Genomic DNA, 21,458 nt, shown 5'->3' on the forward strand with positions numbered 1-21,458 from the left:
CAGAGTCTCTCACATGTCTGTGTAAATTTTAGGATCAGCTTGTCAATTTCTGCTAAAATGCCAATTGGAATTTTGATAGGGGTGGCATTAAACCTATAGATCACTTTGGTTGGCATTGCCACCATTAACGACATTGTCTTTTAATCCGTGAGCATGGGTTAGAAATGTTCACCCGCTTGTTTAGGTCTTCTTGTAATTCCTTTTAACAACACTTTATAGTTTTCAGTATGCAAATCTTGCAGTTATTTTGTTACATTTATTCTGAAGCATTTTATTCTTTGGGATGCAAATGTAAATGCAATTATTTTCTTATAATTTCATTTTCAGAATGTTCATTGCAAGTGTATAGAAATACAACTGATTTCTGTATGGTGATCTTATATCGGCAGCCTTGCTCATTTACTCAGTTTTTTAGTGGATCCCTTCTAGTTTCCTAGAAACAAGATTGTGTCATCTGCACACGGACATAGGTTTACTTTTCCTTCCTAAAGGACTTCTATTTCTTTTTCTTGCCTAACGGCCCGGTCTAGAACCCCCAGGACAATACCGAATAGGAGTGGTGAGAGCGGGCACCGGGCTTGCTCCCCACCGTAGAGGGGAAGCTTTCAGTCCTCGCCGGTCAGTGTGGTGCTAGCGGTGGGCTTTTCATAGACGTGCACAGGCAGGACTTCAACCTGGGCCTCCAGAGCCCTGACTTGCTTGCCAACCTAGGAGCTAAGAGGCGTGGCCTGGTCAGGGAGGCCTGCAGGGAGGAGGGGCCAAGAGTTGTCAATCCTCCTGGAAGGTCTGGATGCTTTGGGATGAGGTGAGCAGGGAATGCCAAGCCCCACTGCTAGTAAGCCCTGGCCCCATCTCCCCTGCAGCCACAGACAGCCCTCCACCAGGCAGAACGAGCGAGAGAAACCCGGTATCATAGCCCCCCAACCCCATCGTGCTCAGTCCCTCACCACGCCCGCCTTTCATCCTGCTCTGAGGCAGATGCCCTCGGGCAAAGGAAGGGGGGGGGGCAGGTGACCTCCACCCAGGGAGGAGGGAGGAAATGGACAAAAGAAGTCAGCCAGGTGGAAAGTCAAGAGCACAGACGTGGGAGCCGGACTTCTGGGTTCCAGCCTGCCCCTCCCCCACAGCGTGCACCAACAGGGTGGCCTCGGCCCAGTCCCCCCAGCTCCCTGCGTGTGAGTGTTCCCGACTAAAATAAAAACAGGGCCACTGTGAGGGTGACAGTCAGTCTGGTAAGGAGCTCAGACAGCACAAGGCAGAGTCTGGTGTCGTTGTTACTCTCGCTGCCATTGATGCTGCTGCTGCTGGCCGGGGGAGGCTCTTCCAGCATCCCGCGGGGGAAACAGCCTTTCTGAATGTGGAGCCTTGGTTTGGTGACCCCCGCCCCAGGGGCCCCAGAACTCCTGGGTTCCTGTTCACGCTACACCCCATCCGGGACCCAGCTCCAGAGAGGGAGCCCCCACTCCTTCCTCCTCCAGAGCAAGAGCCTTACCAGCTCAGAAGGCACCCGGGACCCCAGTGGGGCCCGTGCCAAGCACCCCAGAGATGCCGCCCCATGAAACGCTCACCACGCTCGGAAAGAACAATCGTTCCTGTCCCCATTTCACAGGAAAGTGAGCTCAGGGGAGTTCAGCAGCCATCTAAGGGGGAATGGCTCCTAAGAACGGGAGGCGGGATTTGAACCTGGGTTACGGATTTGAACCTGGGCTCCACCCCCCTCCCCAGCCACGGGCCAAGGTGGAACGTTCAAGAAGTCACCTTGGGACAGGAGGAGGGAGCCAGATGGACATCCAAAGGAGCCCGAGGTGGGAGCAAAGCAGAGCCGTACTGGGCCTTAGGATCTAAGTTTGACCCCAACACCCACAGAGACCCTGCCCCGGGTGCTCTCGGGGGCCGCAGGGCCCTCTGGGGACCTCTGGGGGCCCAGGCTGCTCTGCAGCCAGCCCACGGGCCCTGGAGCAGCCGGACAGCCCGCGTCCGGTCCTGTCTGCCCCATCCTTCAACCCCTCGGAGCCACGGCACAGAAGTTAGCACTGCTTATGCTCAGCTCCTTTGTAAGTGTGGGCAGCAGGGAAATCGCTGTGAATCTTAATTCTGCCCAAACAGGGGACCAGCTCTGGGTCCTACAGAGCTGACCCCCCCCTCCCCCCAGCCCCTCTCCCCATCTGCTGGCGGTGAGGGCTGTTCTTCCTGGGACCAGCATTCGCTGCTTGTTTTCCCCCAACAAAGTCAACCACCTCGGGAGGTGGGGGTGGCGGTTCCTAGGCAACAAAACAATGGCTGAACACAGCGACTCTAACCCTATTCCTCCGTCTGGTAACCCTCTCATCCCGCATTCAGCAGGCTGACTGCCGAGCTGTGCCAGGCGTGGTGGGACTCGGGACGTGGGGTGGGTGGCACGAGCCACCGTCGTTCAGCCCCGACCCCGTGCCGGGAGCGGCGTGCCCAGGGCTCGCAGGCCCGGTCGCTCGGAACGCTCAGCCAACCCCAGGAAGTCCGCTGCATCACGACTTCATGCACAAATGTGTTTCTCTCTCCAAAAAATATGCCTCGAGCAGCTGCTGAGGGCCCGGCCCTGGTGAGGGGGCGGATGCACAAGGATGACAAAGATCCCCGGTCCCTGCCTCCTGGAAGGTTCTCTCGGTAGGAGAGGCAGCCGCGGAGGAAGCGAAGAAAGACAGGGAGGGAGGAGAGCGGGTCAGAGAAGGCAGACACACTGTGGGTGACCGCACAGAACAGCAAGCACCGGGAGGGACCTACTTTAAGGACCCTGATGGGGAGGGAGCCCCCGAGGAGGCCTCGGGCTGAGGACCAGCCACGCGGAGCACGTGGAAAAGCATGTCAGGGGGTGGGACCACCAGCGCGCAGCCCCGAGGTGGGGGCCAGACCGAAGGCAGGCGTGGCTGGGGTGCTGGGCAGGGGTGTGGGGCAGGGCAGTGAGGCCAGGGGGGTCAGGCCGGAGCCTGCAGGCCGGGGACAGAGGCCACTGGGGGTGAAGGAGGGCTGGGCGCGCCCTGGTGTCCGCTCCACACCGTCGCTCAGGCCGCTGTGTGGGGTGATGGTGGCCACGGGATGGAGAGATGTGGGCCCACGTGGATAGAACCCACAGGCTGAGGTCTGAGTGTGCGGGGAGAGGACAGGGAGGAAGCGGGGTGCCCCCAGGTCTCCGTTGGGAGGGACAGCTAAGTCTCAGAACGTCGGCTCCAATGGCCCGTCTCTCCTTCCCGGGCGCTGCCGCGGCTCCGGGCCCTGTGCGCCCGACAGACGACGGGCCAGCTGGAGGGGCAGCAAGCCCTCCCCTCGGACCCGCCCCTGCTGCCCCGCTTGAGGGGGGAGGGGAGGGGAGAGGAAACATGGCTTCTGTCCACCCACTGGCTGCCTGACCTCGGGCAGCTGCCTGACCTTGGGCATCCACGGGGCTTCTCTGACAAGGGCCGGTAACCCGACGCGCCCCGTCCCGCCCTCCGCGAGGGAGACCGGTGTGAGAGGCAGAGGAAGCGCTTCGTCCATTTCACAGCCCTTTGCCGCGTGCACGGAGGCCGCCCGGCCCGCAGAGCCCCGTGGGAGCCGCTCCCTCTCACACGCACACCCACGCCGTTCCTCGGCTCCGGGCGCCGCGGGGCCCTCCCGAGCCCAGTGGGGCCCGTCCGTTCTCGTCTCGCTGGAAGGGACAGAGGCACAGCTGCAACATGGTCAGCCTGAAGCCTCGCCAACATCGGGGTGGGGGTGAACCCCACTCACACTCCGGGCAGACATCACTGAGCTCCCGCTGCGTCCAGGGTCCCGCACGGACGGTGGCATTTCATCCCCACGAGAGCCCCGCCCTGAGGCTTCATGGCGTTCGCTCTGATGGGTGGGAAGGCGGCCCCGGGCACTGTCCACGGCCCTGGGGTCAGACAGGAAGGAGCCGACGGTCCCCCGAGCTTAAGACAAACGGAAGGCAGGCATTCACTCCTCTCCCACACGCCCAGCACGGACCAGGCATGTTCTAGGCTCCGAGGAACCAACCACACAAGCTCCCTGCCTCGGGGGCTCCCATCCCCGTGGGGAGAGGACGGCCAATGAGGAACATGTCAGACGCCCAGGAGGACAAGCCCAGAGTCCTGTGTCCGAGCTCCCGCCGAGGGGACAGGACAGCCAGCACGTGGCGGCTGCTGCTGCTAAGGGATCAGGCCCACCTGCATCTACTGCTCCCTCCTCCCTCGTACCCGGATCTTCTCCCTTCCTGACGGGCGGAGAGACCGAGGCAGCGAAACGCTAAGGGGCTTGATCCAAATGGCGTCGCCAGGCCAGCGGGGCGGGCGTGGGAACGCAGGTGGGCCTCGGAGCCCTCCCTCCTGCCCGGCCGGCCTCCCTCCTCTAAGGAAGCGGATGAGTCACTTTCTATGCGAGTCCCACCCGATCAGACACCCGGCTGCACTTGGAAGGAAATTAATTCCAAGGTTCCACCAAGTCCCTGGGTGTTAGCCTTCCTGGGAAGCTGCCGGGAAGGAAGTGAGGCCTGTGTGCTCCTCAGGCCCCGAGGCCCAGTGTCCCTGGAGGCGGGGGGTCCGGGAGGGGGCCCAGCGGTCATCGCCGCCCCTAGGTCTCAGCCACCTCCACGGGAGCCCCACACGTACCGGATTCCTCATTGTCCTGCCCGCTGTGTCCCCGGTCAGACGGTTCCTCCGCCAGGGCCCCTCACTCTGCAAACGACTCCATATCCTCTCAGCTGCCCCCTCAGAGCCTCAAGGCCTCCGCACCCCACAAACACCCCTCCCCGTCCAACCTGGACCTAGGTGCACCCCACAAATGTCTCCCTTGTCTCCATGTCGGCAGCCTCCTCCTCAGCCCCAGCCTGGTTAGCCGCTGCCCTTTCCCGGCTGACACTCCTCTCGGGCTCCCCCCACTGGAATGACCCCCTCCCACCGCATGCCAGGTCCGAGCTGGGCACCAGGGGGACCACGTCTGGGGCCCTCAGAAGGGCTGCCCTGCCCTGCGCCTCAGTGGAGCTGATTCCGAAGGGAAAGGGCATGTCCGTGCCGGGCTCTGGGGTGGGGCTCTCAGGCGACGAAGCCTGAGTCAAGTGAAGCCCACTAGCTGTGTGACCGTGGGCAGTCTCTGTCCCTCTCTGGTCTCAGGTCTCTTTGTCTCTAAGATGATCAGCCTGCCCTGCCTTCCTCACCTGAGACCAGGTATGAGAAAGAAAGAGAAGCACTTTCACACACACTTTAAATTTGGGAACGTCCCCATCGCCCGGACAAGCCCCGGTGGGAAAACGTCCTCCTCCACCACGCACCCCACCCGAGTCCCAGCGCCCTCCTCCGAGAGACGGCAGGTAGCAGGGAGACGGAACCGCCCAGAGGCCAGACAAGCAGCTTTTACAAGAGCCCTTGGTCTGCTGAGGAGGGTGGGACACCCCTCAGAACCAGAGAACGGGGCCCTGAAGGTCTCACTCATTGTTTTGACCCCAACACAGGGCCCTGCACACAGCAGGTGCTCAATCAATGCTCCAAATGAATGGTGATGCCCCACGTGCCAGCTGCTCCTCCCATCACTGAGAACGATGCCAGCAGAGGGAGGCCTGCATGGACCAGGGCGGTCAGCGCACTCTCCTGAGGAGGCGGGGCCTGGCCTTGCAGGACAAGATGGATGTGACCAATCAGTGGAAGGGAGAGGACATTCTGGAAAAGGGGCACAGTGTTGGCAACGCAGAGGGGCAGGGAGAGACGTGGAGGGTGGGGCAGGGTATACGGAGAGACAGTAGATAGAATCTGGTCAGATCGCGCCATCCACCCAGCCCCGTCCCTGCTCGGAGACAGAGAACAGTCTCTCCTATTTCACAGATGGGTAGACTGAGGCAACAAATGGTTAGATTGTTTCCTCAAGGTCCCACACTCAGGAATTCTAACCCAGTCAGAGGCGCAGAGCCCTTGGGCATCATCGCTGCTTTCTCTTAGCAGCAGGTTCTGGTATTTGCGTGCGCGGGAATGAATGTGACATGAAATAGGGTTTTCTGTAATTTGAATGAAAACTGCCCCCTCTGGCATATTCTCCTATTCCTGGGACCTACCGCCCCAGGTCTTGACTTAGGGCCGGGAGAAGGCAGCAGCCTCAGGGAAGAGTGTTCTAGAAGGAGCCTGGAATGCTCTGTGGGATGGACTGGCAGGGGTAGGGGCGAGGAGGGGACAGCCCTTCTGGCCAGGCTCTGCCAGCTCAGTTGGGGGGTAGAGGAATGGTCCCCAAAGAGCCAGAACAAGTTACAATGTCAGTGCAGACACGAGAAGAGCCATCCACCCATCTATCCACCCATCATCCATCCATCCATCTATCCATTCATCCATCCATCCATCTATCCATTCATCCATCTATCCATCCATCATCCATCCATCCATCTATCCATCCATCCATCCATCATCCATCTATCCACCCATCATCCATCCATCCACCCATCTATCCATCCACCCATCTATCCATCCATCATCCATCCATCCATCCATCCATCCATCCACCCAACTATCCACCCATCATCCATCCACCCATCATCCATCCACCCATCATCCATCCACCCATCATCCATCTATCCATCCATCCATCTATCCATCCATCCATCCATCCATCATCCATCCATCCATCCATCCATCTATCCATCTATCCATCCACCCATCTATCCATCTATCATCCATCCATCCATCCATCCACCCAACTATCCACCCATCATCCATCCACCCATCATCCATCCACCCATCATCCATCTATCCATCCATCCATCTATCCATCCATCCATCTATCCATCCATCCATCCATCCATCATCCATCCATCTATCCATCCATCTATCATCCATCCATCCATCCATCCATCTATCCATCCATTCATCATCCCACCACTCACTCAACAAAGATTGCCTGAGCCCATAGTCTAATGGAGTTCCAGCCAGGGAAGCAGGTGATCACAGTCCAATGTGGCCGGTGTTGTGAGGGAGATGGGCAGGACACTGTGGGGCCCCAAGGAGGCACCTGACCTAGCAAGAGGCTTGGGTGGGGCAGCCTGGGAAGGCTGCCTGGAAGGCATGGTGTCTGACCTGAGGCTCAGAGGGCAAGCAGGACCTCTCCGGGCCAAGAGGCAGGGAGAGTATCTCGGCCTGGAGGGGCCAAACAGCACCGCCCACACCAGGCGCGTGACCTTCGGGGACAGGAACAGCTCAGTGTGGCTGGAGGGGAGGGCGTGGGGGGAGGGGATGCCTTTGCAGAAGAGGGTGGGTGGCTGGAGCCAGATTTGCCAGGACCTTGAGAGACACAGTCCAGAGTGGGATCTGGCCCCAGCCCGTTTGGCTCAGTGGATAGAGCATCTGCCTGCGGACCGAAGGGTCCCAGGTTCAATTCTGGTCAAGAGCATGTACCTCCGTTGCAGGCTCCAGGCCCTGATCGAGATGCGTGCGGGAGGCAACCAACAGATAGGTTACTCTCACATCGATGTTTCTCTCTGTCTTCCCCTCTCTATTCCACTCTCTCTAAAAATCAGTGGAAAAATATCCTCAGCGAGGATTAAAAAAAGTGGGGGTGGGGTCTTTATTGGAAGGCAGCGGAAGCCTGTCCAGACTTCCAAACGGAGGAGAGATGGGGTGTCCTGTTTACAAAGAGAACTCAAACGTTTCATGAGGGCGGGCTGGGTTATTCTGACCAGGCCTCCAGCTGAAGACAGCCTGACAATGAAATGTCTAGGTCTCATATAGAGATACACTTGCAAAAGCATTAAAAGTTTACAGGAGAGTCAGACATTTCCAAACCAGACCTGAAGGGGAAAGAGGGACTCGGAGGAGGGCAGGCCCATGGAGGCCTCTTCGCCTCAGGAGGCCTCTTCGCACAAGCTCAGCGGAGCCGCCCTTGTCAGCTGTGAAGGAGACGGGGGCGGAAGCGAAGGCCCAGTCTAACAGGAGAGCCTCCCACAATCAGCTGGGACCCCAGGGGCTCCCTCCTGGGGGAGAGGGTGACCAGAAGTGGACCGGCCCTTCTGAGAAAACAGTGGGGACTGAGTGACTCAGGTCTCCCGGGAAGCTCCAGCCTGGGAGGGTGGATCGAGACAGGTGTGTGGTTGACGCAAACCGAATTCCTCTGTGGAGGAAGTGGCTTCGTCCATGCCTTAAATTACTCCCGCACTTACTTTTTCAAATACTATGACCAATGCATGAAGAAAACCAGGCCACAGGAAATAAGACACCACGAGAAAACACACACACGCACCAGAAATATACCTGTAAAGTATATTTCAGACATTGGAATTAGCCTAAAACAACTATGCTTACTGTGTTTAAAAAAAAAAAAAAAAGACACGTATGAAACATCACCAGAGAATATCTATATATATAAAACCCTAATATGCAAATAGACCGAATGGCGGAACAACCAAACAACCGAACATCCGGTCACTATGACGTGCACTGACCATCAGGGGTCGCGCGCGGAACATGGTGGGCATCGGTCGCAGTGGGATGGTGGAGCAGGTGAGCAGGGGCGCCAGACCAAGGCAGGGTGCCGGTCACTGCCATTGGGGCGAGCCTCTGATGGTTACTGAAAATTCTTTGCTCCCGTGCGCCACAGTCCCACCAGGTGCTCACGCTGGTGCCAGCCCCGTTCACACCCACTGCCAGTGCCCAGCACCGGCCCCAATCGCTCGGCACCATCAGCGGGTGCAAGTGGCGGCTGCTGACCCCAATCACCCCTCAGGGCTTCTCCACCTCCCCCTGCTCCTGAGGGGCGATCGGGGCAGCAGCCGCTACTCGAACCCACTGCTGGCACCAGCCCCAATCGTTCCACACCATCAGCGGGTGCGAGCGGGGCCGGTGCCGTCAGCGCATGGGAGCAAGGTTGCCGGCAGACAGGGGACTGGGGGCCACAGTGGGAGGGGTCAGGCAGGGGCGCAGAGGATGGGCCGAGACCCACCCCTGTGCCCACCGCACCTTGCGGTCCACAGTTCCTTTCAAGGTGCACGAATTCATGCACTGGGCCCCTGGTCAAACTGTAAACGGTAACAAAGCAAATTGACAAAAGAACCAAACAGAAGTTCTGGTAATGAGCATCACAATGAGTGAAATTTAAAATTCAGAGACTTTATTTCTTGACCTGTCGGTGATGGCCCCATACATGTTTTGGTTTTTAATCATTCGTTAAACTCCACATTTTTTCACTCTTCCACCAAGCTGTGTGCTTATAATTTATGCATTTCATGCATGTGTGTTATATTTCAAAATAATAAAGCACAAAAAATACGCCATGGATGGGTTTAACAATGGATTAAATGCAGCCAAAGAAAGAATTAGGTCAAAAGAAAATATCCAGAATGCATTGCAGAGAGACAACAAAGATGGGGAAGGGGGAGAGGTTACGAGACAGAGAGGATAGAAAAGAGTTTCATTGAAGTCCCAGGAGAAAGAGAAATGGGCAGAGGCAATGTTGAAGAGATGGAAGCCGATCATGTTCCAGAACTGACGAAAGGCCGTAGATTCAAGACACCGAAAGGGTCCCCAGGAAGATAACTAAAAAGAACCCACACCTCAGTCCACCGCAGTGAAGCTGCAGAAAACCAACGGTGCGGGGAGGATATCCCTAACAGCAGCTTAAAGGGAGAGCCAGACCTGCTTCCGAGGGAGCCCTCGTGAGAAGGACAGCTGACTGCTCTGCAGCAACCGTGGGAGCCGGGAGCTGTGGGAGGCGCTGCCCACCTGGAGTGCCGCGGGCGCTGCCCAGCGGAGAATGAGGTGCAGGGGCCACACCAGACGCCAGGAAACAGCCAGAAGCTGAGAGGCCGGTGGCCCGGACCCGTCAGCGGCCCTGGGGAAGGAGGAGGGTGGGCCAGCGTGAGGGATGCCGAGGAGGCAGAACCAGACTTGGTGGTTGGTGGTTGGCTGCTTAGGATGAGGGGAGGGTGGAGGCAGGGGTGAAGGTCAAGTCTGGCTCAAGGGGCTGCTTGGCCAGAGGGGCCCCACTCAGATGAGACCGAAGAAGAACAGCAGGTTAGGGAGGGGGTGGGCCTCGTTTTGAACGTCAGTCAAGAAAACCAAAGCCATTGGTGCCCACAGAAGAGGACCCTCCTGGCAGAAGACAGCACGATTCCCAGATGAAGAGGTGGCGGCAGGAAGGGGGAGAGCGACAGGACGCAGGCCCGCCGAGCCCCACACCCACGGCTCTAATGCATCGAGGCAAGAAAAAGCTAAAGGAGTTCATCACCACCAAACCAGGATTACATGAAATGCTGAAGGGTATTCTTTAAGAAGAGGAAGAAGAAGAAAAAGGTAGAGATAATTATGAACAACAAAATGACAACAAATACATACCTACCAACAAGTGAATCTAAAAATCAAGTGAATAAAAAATCTGATGAACAGAATAGACTGATGAATATAATAGAATCAGGGGAATAGAAAGGGAGTGGACTGACAATTCTCAGGGGGAAGGGGGTGTGGGGGTGCGGGAAAAGACTGGACAAAAATCGTACACCTATGGATGAGGACAGTGAGGGGGGGGTAAGGGCATGGGGTGGGGGGCGGAAATCAGGTGGAGGGGAGCTATGGGGGGAAAAAAAGAGGAACACCTGTAATAATCTGAACAATAAAGATTTATTTAAATAAATAAATAAATAAATAAATAAATAAATAAATAAATAAATGCAACGAGGGAGACGGGAGGCCGAGGCGAGGGCAGGGAGGCCGAGGGGCAGGCTGCGCCCTCCGGGCCCCGGGATCCAGCCGAGCGTGGCTCACGTCCCGGGTTCACTCAGCACGTGCTGAACGAATACAGGAAGGCCGGCCCTCGAGTCGGTGACCGTGGCTGGCGGTCCCATGAGGCCAGCACGTTGCCCGCTCCCCTCACCTGTGATTCCCAAACCGTAACCATGCCTCCTGCAAACTCCCGCGGGCGCAGCACCAAGTTGGGAACCTGAGGCGGTCAGAGGCAAAGACTGGTAGGGGGAGAGACCAAGCCCCAGCCCCTGCTGCCTGACTCCCTGCCCCCCACCCCTGTACCCCCCACCTCCACCCTCCACCCGGCAGAGGGCTTCCACCGAGGTTGCGATTGCGATTGCGTATACATCTCTCCCAGCACAAACAGGACGCCATCCGCTCAGCCTCGCCAGCGTCCTCAGGGGTCCCACCTCCAGAGCTAAATGCACAGCCATTTAAGGACACAGAAAGCCGCTCCTCCCCGAGGGGAGAACCCCCAGGGGTCCCCAAAGCCTGCGAGATGGTGGGCGCTGAAGCTCTCGGGGCCTCCTGCTCCTGCCTGCCTCGCGGCTGCTCATTTCCACAGAACGTGGGCTGAGTCTCTGCGTGTGACTCACCTCCCTCCTCCCCTCCCTTCCTCCCTCCCTGAGTAAATGTCAAGTAACATTAGTTATCACGTCTCCCTCAGCAGCCCTCCCCCCCCCCCCCCCCATTTTGGCGGTGCTGTTTACCTCAGCTGGATCAATCAGCATTTGGGGAGAAAATAGAAACCCTTTTAGTCCAATTAATGAAAACTGGGCAGCAGGCATGTGCCTGCTTAAAATTTCACTACCTGGGCAGGGGACCACCCAGGCTGAGAGGTAGGCCAGAGGCCTGCTCCCAGCCCCAGACCGCCCAGCCTCCCGCGGGCATGGGACCCTCCCCCAGACAGCCCTGTGCGGGGAGACCGCGATGTGCCCATTTGACAGGAGCATCAGAGAGGCTGAGCCAGGATTGCACACGGGCTTCCCAGCCCCCAAGCAGGGGCTACACGGGCTCTGAGGCCCGTGAGCGCCAACAAGCCCCGCGCCCCCCCCCCCCCCACACACACACACACACACAGGACCCGAAGCCCCGGGGACAGCGCTAGTGCTTCTCATTCACCGCGTACGTCCCACGTGCCACAGAGGCCCAGAGCGGGCCAGCGGGATGCGGTCTGGGAGGACGGAGAGTGAATGTACCGTCCAGAGTGCTTGCACCCTAAGAGACGGGGAGCAGGCAGGTGACAGCACCCCTCCAGGCCTCAGTTTGTCTGTCTGTCAAGTGGGAATTGAATCAGGTGCCTCTTGGGCCCACGGCACATCCCTGGGCCTCATCTCTGCTCCGGGACCTCCAGGCGGAGACAGACACAGGCGCCCCTGCGCGCCCCCTCCCCGCCCCCCGTCGTCCTTCAGCCACTGTCTGTGACCACCGCCGATGGGAGCCCCCCGAAGGCGTGCACACTGGGAGTGCGGGGGACTCCTCACCCCAGGCCACCCTCTGCCAGTGCGGGCAGGTGCTCGAGAGGAGGGCCCCGGAGAGGAAGGCTGGGCGCCAGCTGCCCGCGTGGTGAGCAGCCCCGTAGCCCTCCCTGCTCAGGTTCCTCCCGCCTCACCCGCCCGCCCCCTCGCAGCCTCCTGGAGCCCTGCCCTCTGACCATCGGCACCGGGTCCTCCTCGGGCTCAGACAGGGACCGGAGGAAACAGCCTCCCAAGCCTGTGATGACCACGCCCGACTGGCCGAGGGGAGCCCGGCAGGTAGCAGGCGCTCCGTTAACCGGGCAGGCGGGCATCCGCTCACCCGCTCCGCGCACAGCACGGCTGGGAGCACAGCCACCCCCCGCCGGGCCGGAGCCCCAGGAATGGGCGGTCTCCCGGGCAGACGGACAAGTCCACCGAGGGGTGTAAGGCGAGGGCAGGGGTCCTGTGGAAGTGGCAGAGCGAGGGGGAGAAGAAGGAGGGTGTCCCTTGCACCCCTGCATGAGGGGTGTGGCGGAGGAGGCGTGCGTGCGTGCCAGGCGGACACGGCAGGACAGGCCCCGAGCTGGAGAGGGCATCCAGTGCGAGAAGCCGGGGGGATGGGCAGGGCGGAGGCCGGAGAGGCCAGAGCCGTGAGCTCCCAGCAGACTCAGCTCCCGCCAGCCAGGCCCTCACTGGCCTAGGGGTGATGCCTGGCTTCTGGAACTTTCCGAAGCACCTGGGCTAGTGTGGCACCGACATCCTTCCGCCCTGCCAGCAGCAGCTGGGCCTGGGGCAGTGCCTGGCTCCAGCGGGTGCACACAGCAGGCACCCCGGCTGGGCCCCAGTCTGTGGCTCTGCCAGGTCCAGAAAGGCCGACAGAGGAGGGAGGCTGCCCCGTGCCAGCCTTGCGCGGAAGCCCTGCCCGTGTCCCGGCGCGGGACAAGAGGCCGGAGCATCCGTACAGCAGGCAGCTCTGCCTCGCACAGTCTGGGTGAATGATTGGATGTGAGCCCTGAGCACGTAGCACGTAAATGCCTGTTGTTGCTGCCCTAACCCCTTCCTGGGGCCTCATGCCCGCAGTGCCCCCCAGTAACCCCCCAGCTGGTCTGTTGTCCGCCCGAAGGCAGACAGGCCTGTAGGCAGAGAGGCCCGCCACCCACCCCAAACCTCCCCGCGGGGCGGCACGTGGAGCCATGGGCACCTACCCTCTCTCACGCAGGGGTGGGGCCGTGGAGGTGGGAGAGTGCGTAGTCAGGCGAGGCGAGGCTCTGCTGCAGGAACAGACAGCCGGACCTCAGGGGCTCCCACGACAGGCCTCCCTCTCTCACTAACCGCAGGGCCACGGCCCTGCTCCACGGTCACTCGGAAGCTGGGCCGGGAGGGCTCCCCCACTTGGAGCTCCCCGTCTGGAATAGGGGCCTTCTGAGAAGACGACAGGGAAGGCAGCACGTCAGCCCAGGGGGGCACATGTCACTGGCTTCCCAGCCCAGTGGCCATGGCTGGATTTAGCAAGTAAAAATATAGGCTGCCCCGTTACATCTGAATTTCTGATAAACAGCAAATACAATGTTAGTGCAAGCGGGTCTCACATAATATTGGGGACATATTTATACTAAAAAAGCTGTTCGCTGTTTGTCTGAAGCTGACATTGAACTGGGTGTACCGCATTCTATGGGGCGACCCTAATCCCAGGTGTCCTTATGCCGTGTCCCCCCTGAGATCGATCCATGGCTCCCCAGTGCCTCAGGCAGGGGCTGCCCACGGGACGCAGAGCCCGCCGTGTGGCTCCTGCCTCGGAGCAGTCTCAGCGGGAGAGCGCGGGGGAGCCGGCTGACAACGGGGCAGTCCCTCCACTCGCTCCCCGGGGGCCACGCCCAGCTCCTTGCCAGGCGCCTCGCTGGGGGCTGGGGACCCTCCCACGGTGGCTACTGACGGGCCCTCCTGAACCGCACCTCCATCATCTCTTGTTTTAAGGCCCTGCCTCCTCCCACTTCCTTCTCTTCATGGGTGGGAAACCCCTGGTTTTAGACCCAAAGGGCCCAAAAATTCACATGGCATTTCCATTGAACCCGCAGTCGAACCCTGGACTTCAGAGCGGTCCCAGGAGCACCGCTGGGCAGAGCTGCCCCGCCTTCACCTCTTGGCAAAGGGCGGAAGCGGGAGAGACACCGATTTCCCGGACCCGGGACCAGCCACAGGCCTCTGTCTTCGGGCGGACAACAGACCAGCTGGGGGGTGACTGGGGGGCACTGCGGGCATGAGGCCCCAGGAAGGGGTTAGGGCAGCAACAACAGGCATTTACGGGGTGCTACGCGCTCAGGGCTCACATCCAATCATTCAAGACTCCTCCGAGTAGCCCTTCCCTCCCCACCAACCACACAGGCCAGGCCCCTGACCTGGGCGCCCTGGGCTCCCCTCCTCCCTCGCCTGGGGCAGGTCACAGTTTCAGGCCGTTATTTGGGGAATGATGTGCTCGAGGTCTGGGGAGGGGCACATGGCCTCTCGGGGGGCCTTCTCATCGCACCCCTCCCCCAGGACACCCCAGCGCCTGTCACTTCCTGCAGGGCTGAGCCCATCCAAGGCCACAGCGATGTGGAGGACAGAGGACGGAGGACGGAGGACGGAGGGGTCAGGGGAGCAGGCGGAACTCTCCGGCTTTCCTCCCAGCCTCCAAAGGGCCTCCGGAGAGGTGGTTATATAAGGGTCCTTTTTTTTTTTTTTTTTTTTTAAGCGTGGAAAGGCAAATTTTTTAAATACTAAGAAATGCCACACAGGGCAAATAACGGGATGAACTCTCAGCCTGTGGACAGGGCAGGTCCTGAGCCGAGGAACCCCGGCCTCCCCGTGGGCAGGGCCTGGACCATCCTGGCACTGCCGGGTGCCCAGGCCAAGCTCGGAGCCAGGCAGGAGGAGGCGCCCGGCAAATATTTGCAGATTTAGCAAAAGAAATCAAGGAGAAGAGACGAAAGGAGGGGGAATGGGCCAGGATTGGGGGTGACAAGAGGGAGCCTGAGAGAGAAGAGGGGAGGGGGCTCCTGCTGGGAGGGGGCTTGGGCAGGAGGCGGGGCTCTGAAATCAGGAAAACTGCTGAGTCAGACTGTCTCTGAAAAGGCCCCAGATTGTTCATCTCAGTCCTCTTCTCGCTCAATTTCGGTTCAAGCGGCTGCAAATATTTGAAATGAGTAATTTCTCCTGATGAAGAGGGTCTGATTTTGATTCTGCCTCATTTCCGCGGGGATTTAGGGGAGCACCCGGAGGAGAGGGGTTGAGTCTGCCGTCAAGCAGCTCCCGGCCGGCCACCCTCTCTCTCCCCCAAGCTGCCTGCTGGTCCTGCCCGCCCGCCCCAGGGGGAGGATTCTGGGGAGAGGAGGACGGGCTGGTGCCTCTGGACTAGGGACAGGCCGGGGCCACCCAGGAGCCCTGGGCCCAGCAGCTGAGGGGCCCCGTCCGGGCACTGAACCAGCCAGGCGGCCCCAGGCCTGCGTCAGCTCCCTCCCGGCCCGGCAGCCTCCGCGGGGCTCAGGCCTCTGGTCTGCCCGGTCTCCCCCGCCAGCCCCGGCCCCTGGCCTCCGGCTTCCTAACAAGTCCCTGAGCGCCCGCCCGGCCCCTGCTCTGCACGGAGGCACAGGGCAGCTGCCGGGGTGCTCACGGGCAATGCGCGTGCTGGCACCCACAACACTCAGTGAGCTCCCGCCTCGGGCACGGTCCCCCTGCACCTGCCCGCGCCCCCACACAGCCAGGGGACCCTTTGGGTCACACCCCGACTGACAAGGAGCAGTGGCTTCCTGGAACAGCCTCTGCCCACCCCCAAGAGCCGAACCTAGTCGCCAACAGCAATGCCCGTTCCCCAAGGGCAGAGCCTCACCCGGAGATGGAGCCTCGTCCTAAGGTCGAGACACTGTCCCGAACAGGCAGCCATTCCCACAGGGAAGAGCCGACCCCAAAGAGCCCAGCCTGTCGCGAAGGGCGGAGCCTCGCCCAGAAGTCGTGAACCCGGTTCTAACACCTGCACCCATCCCGAAGGGCAGGGCAGAGCCCCCCCCCCCCGCCCCGCCCCCAGGATGGAGCCTAATCCGGAGGAGCCCAGCCCAGCCCCGATGGCCTGGCCGAGCCCCTCTCCTCCTGGCTCCCTGGCCGCCCGGCCTCAGCTCTGCCCACCCCGCCAGGCTCGCTGCCCTGGTTTGGCGCCTCCCGTTCAGGTCTCAGCCCCGATGTGGGCGCCCGTTGTGTGCGGCCGTTCTCATTTGAGGGGAGTATTTATGTTTGCTTGTGGCTGCCTAAGAGACTCAGCGATGCTTTAAAAGCCGACGGCAGTGATTACCGCGCCGGAGCCGGGAGCCGGAGCCGGGAGCCGGGAGCCGGGAGGTGGGAGGGCCTCCCCTGTAGCGTGTCCTCCGTCTGAGCTTGAACCACCTGAAGGCTCCGTGCAGCCACACACAACGCGGACCTGCGTGGACGGTGCGTCTTTCACATCTCCACCTGCCGGGGCCCTGCCCGGGACCTCGTCGACCCGGCCCCTCCCGTCCCTCCTCGCCCCTCCCCGCTCTGTTAGTCCGCAGCTCATCACTGACCGCCATCATTTCCGCGTGGGTTTGACTGATTATCGTGTCCCTCCCACCGAAAGGTCACCTTGTGAGCTCAGGGCCCTGTCCCGCCCGGCGCCACGCCAGAGATCCCTGGAGAAGAGTGAACATCACCAGAGCCGTTCCCCCGCCGGCTGTGCGCACCTCCCCACACGCCAGGCCTGGGGGCTGCGGCCAGCTCGCTCCACAGGTGCTGGGGACGGTGTGTCGAACGAGTGGAGCCACGATGTCCACACACATTTTAACAGGCGGACACAGCCCTGGCCGCATGCGTCAGGGGTTAGAGCATCCGCCTGCACGCCAGAGGGTCGGGGGGTCGCTTCCCAGTCAAGGCACGTACCTGGGCGGCAGGTCTGATCCCTGCCCCCCCCACCCCCCCTGCCCGCTTCCCCGCCCCCTCTGAGTGCCTGTGGGAGGCAACCAATAAATGAGACATGTTTCTCTCTCACCCCCTCCCTTCCCCCTTCCCTTCCACTTTCTCTGAAAAAAAACCATATAAATAAACAGATGAACACATACCTTCCTTCCAGAGACACACACAAAGCTTTTTAAGATGAGAACAGGCAGAAGCGCTCCCGGTGAAGAGTAGATATGCAGCACAGGGCGGCGACGCTCGTTATGACTAGAGTGTGAATGACTTACCGGACCGCTGTCCGTGAGCAGGAGGAGGCAGCGCGGCCGGGGATCCCTGAGAAAGAAGAGGAAACAATTCCAGAGACACAGACGTCTTCTTGGGCGTGTTTCTCCAACGACTTTTCTGAAAAGGAAAGCCTCTCCCATGGGGGTCTCTGCTCAAGCTACCCAGACAGTTTGAGGGCCAGGAGCCCCCGTCAGAGGAGCTGCACGTTCAGACGCGTGCTCAGAAAGCCCACAGCCCCCCAGGGTCCAACGGGGCCACATCGAGGTACTGGGAGGCGGGAGAGCAGGGAGGAGCAGCCTCTCAATCCACCCACCCACCCCCCGAGCTCCCCCAGCCTCCCCCGCTCCCCCGGCAGCCTGAGAGGCCACAAACACAGGGTGGAAAGAACTCAGCCTCTGGAGGGACCGCCCTGGACCCTGGCCCAGCTCCGCCCTCCCAGCACGGTCCAGGCCCCAAGCACCTTGACATAGTCCATCCTCACAGTACCTTGGGGAGGCAGGCGTGCTGCTGCCCCATTGCACAGCTGGGAAGACTGAGGCCAGAGAACCGCCTGCTCACGGCAGCACTGCAGGAGTGTCCCAAGCCAGGAGTCCGCCCAGCCTGTCCGTGCCCGTCCCCACAGAGAACTGGTGCGCCTCCCGGGAGCCTCAGTTTCCCTATCTGTAAAGTGGGGAGAACAGAGGCTCCTATTCAAGTTTATTGTGAACATTTAATCCCTTAAAAAGTGTCTCACAGGTTTGACGGGGGGGGCGGGGGGGGGGGGACGCTCATCCAACGTTCTCCTTCTCTCCCAGGAAGCCCTGTGTCAGCCCCTCACTGGGGTGACGGCCTGTGACGTCCTCCCTCCGGCGAGTGGGAGGAGGAGGGGGTGCGGGGAGCCCTGCAGGGGCGCAGGGAGGGGCTGGGGCTGGAGGGCAGCAGGGACTGCACCCGGGGAAGGGCGCCTGCTGCCGTCAGTCCTCAGCTGCCCGCGAGGAGCCCGAGAGGAGGGAGGAGGAAGCGGGAAACGCGACCCCTCCCACCCTTTGTTTCTTCCCTGCGGGGTTGGATTTTGTTTTTCGTTGTGTGTGGGGTTTTTTTTTTAAAATCCAGCCACTCCGTGGTCCCATCCGGGGCTCCTGCCTCCTCCCGCCTCCTCCCGGTGGCTGTCGCACGACAGACATTTTTAGTGGTGACAGCTGGCCCTGTGGAACTCGGCTCGGCTACGGGAATGGTTTTTAAAAAAAGAGCCAGCCGAACCGCCGCCACTTTAAATAGCAGTGCGGCGTGAGAGAGGCGGGAGCGTGCGCGGGAGCCGGGCCGGGCCTCCACGCTCAGGCTCCATGCGATGCGGGGAGGCCGGAGCCCCGAGGACGCGGAGCTCCGTGGTCCCAGCTCCGTGGTCCCAGCTCCGTGGTCCCAGATCCACCTCTGACCGAGGTCCCGAGACAGCAGAAGTCACCCCTTCATCCTCTCCAAGATCACATGTGACACATCAAGAAACACGCTTATTTCCACACGAGAAAAGCTCCGGTTAATAGTAATATCTACTCGTTCATGGAGTTACTACATGCCAGACTCTGACGTGAGTATTTTCATACACAGAATATATTCTTTAAATATATTATCTCATTTAATTGGCACAACAATCCTGTGTCATGGGTACTGTTAGGATGTGTGTGGACTGGCCTGCTTTTGCTACAGTACTGCTTGCTAACAAACAACCTCGCCAATCAAGTGAATCGCCACATTCCTCTTCCTCTCTTGTCGGTCAACTGGGGTGCTTCTACTGCATTCTGGGGGTCACCTCAATTTAGCTTCAAGCCACGGTAACGATCCAGGCGAGCTCCACAAGTGTCTCCTGCTGGAGCCACGGCGCCCTGGGACGTGTTTGTTCTGTAGCACGTGGCAGGGGCTCAAGCCGCCGAGTCAAAAGCCCAACCACATGGCAAGCCAAGGCTTTGACCAAATCCGTGCCTATCAGATTGGCCAAAGCGGGGCCACTGGCCACGCCCACACTTCAGGGGGCTGGGAACGCCCTCTCCCTACTCCAGGGGGAGGCACTGCAAAGTCCCACGGCGAAGAGCAGGGATGCACCTGTAATTCCGTTACAGGGGAGGACAGAAACTGGAGAATACCACCCCATCCACCCCCTAGGGCCGTGGTCGGCTAACTGCGGCTCGCGAGCCACATGCGGCTCTTTGGCCCCTTGAGTGTGGCTCTTCCACAAAATACCACGGCCTGGGCGAGTCTATTTTGAAGAAGCGGTGTTAGAAGAAGTTTAAGTTTAAAAAATTTGGCTCTCAAAAGAAATTTCAGTCGTTGTACTGTTGATATTTGGCTCTGTTGACTAATGAGTTTGCCGACCACGGCCCTAGGGGCTTCACAGGTAAGACTCAGAGCCTCCATAGGCACAGAAGCGGCCCAAGGTCACCTGCTGGCTACTGGGATTCCAGCTGGGATTCTGACCCAGGTTTTCTGACATCAAAACTGCTCTGCCCTGCCCTAGCTGGTTTGGCTCAGTGGATAGAGCATCGGCCTTCGGACCAAAGGGTCCCAGGTTCGATTCCAGTCAAGGGCACATGCAAGGACTGCAGGCTCTGATCCCCAGTAGGGGGTGTGCAGGAGGCAGCCGATCAGTGATTCTCTCTCATCACTGATGTTTCTCTCTCTCTCTCTCTCTCTCTCTCTCTCTCTCTCTCTCTCTCTGAAATCAACAAAAATATATTTTTTAAAAAAAACTGATCTGCCTCCACAGGTTGTCAGGCAAGTACCTGATACATAACAGGTGCTCAGTTAACTATCAGTTCATTGTTAAAGTGTACACTTTAAATAGGTTCACTTTATTGCATATCAATTATATGCCATGAAACTGTTAAATTGTTTTTAAAAAGAAACTTTAAAGAAAAAAATAATCCGTCGATGAATGAAATGCTGGTACCTATTCAAGGGCCTATGAAGAACATCAGCAAAGGGCGGGAGCTCAGCGTTCAGGGTGAGACCGAGGAGGGCTCCGGTGGCCTCCACAGGGGCTGGTCATGGATGGGGGAGGCCGGGCCCACACGGCAAGGCTGCGGAGAGGCCCAGGCTGAGAGCCAGCAGGGATGGCCGCCCGAGCGGCCGGAGGTAAGGAGAGAGGCAGGCCCACTGCCTGCTGGGACCTGTGCCCACTCCGTCCACACTGAGGCCAAGAGAGCAACATGCCCCTCAGTGATCGCCGGGGACTACGGGGTCAGGGGGAGGGTCAAGGCAGCGGCCCAAGGCCCGTTCCAGCGATGGCTGCCCTTCCACCTCTTGCACTGCAGAAGTGACCGGTGGAAAATAGTGAGCTTCCGGCCTGTGCCCAGTGGAGCCCTCCCAACCCTCTGCTTTGTGACCCAGAATTCAGGCTGCGCGTGGCCTCAGAGCCTCAGCTTCCTCCCGGGTCGAGAAAACGGTGAGCGGGCAGGCGGTGGGTACAGGGACAGGGCGGGCCACTGTCCTACCTCCCCAGACACTGTGTCTCCGGGGCTCAAGCATAGCGGAGGCACCGCTGGCGGGTGAGGAAGGAGGGACCCACGGGCTGTCCGCACCTCACGGCCTCGTCAATTACCGCGCCCAGAAAATCACAGCCACCAGCTGCGGACCCCCAGCAGGAGAGCGCCCGAGGGAAACGCCACGGCGGAGAAGGCCTCTTCCCCAAACAGGAACCCGGACCCCGACAAGCCTCAGGCCCGAGGCCGATTTCTAGGAAGTACAGCGAGCAGAGAGCAGCTTAGAAGCCCGCGGGGCCGTGGGCGAAACCCAGACCGAGCGAGGCTCTCCCGGACGGACGGACCGTCGCAGACACCGGGCAGGGAAGCAACACGGGCCGGGGCCTATTGACGAAGAGACTTCCAGCACATCAGCTTCCGTGTGCGGCCTCACTCGGATCCCGATCCCAATGGAACAATTACATGTGAGCATGCACTGTATATATCTTATATGATATGAATCATAGTCAATACACAAATATAATTATATATTAAACACCTAGCACATGAATGCACTAAATACACTGAGTGGCCAGATTATTATGATCTCTGAACGCACAATAACCTGGTCA

General features: G+C 59.7%; 1 long non-coding RNA gene across 5 annotated transcripts in view; it reads right to left on the reverse strand.

Annotated features, from left to right (window-relative positions):
• The window catches only part of LOC307111462, a 58,327-nt gene that overhangs the window by 13,781 nt on the left and 23,088 nt on the right, over positions 1-21,458 (reverse strand). For all 5 annotated transcript variants that reach the window (XR_013814572.1, XR_013814573.1, XR_013814574.1 and 2 more), the window contains exon 3: positions 17,275-17,443. This is a non-coding gene — a long non-coding RNA (uncharacterized lncRNA). The remainder of the gene's footprint in view (positions 1-17,274; positions 17,444-21,458) is intronic.

Source organism: Cnephaeus nilssonii, assembly GCF_951640355.1.
Source record: "Cnephaeus nilssonii genome assembly, chromosome: 14".
NCBI lineage: Eukaryota > Metazoa > Chordata > Mammalia > Chiroptera > Vespertilionidae > Cnephaeus > Cnephaeus nilssonii.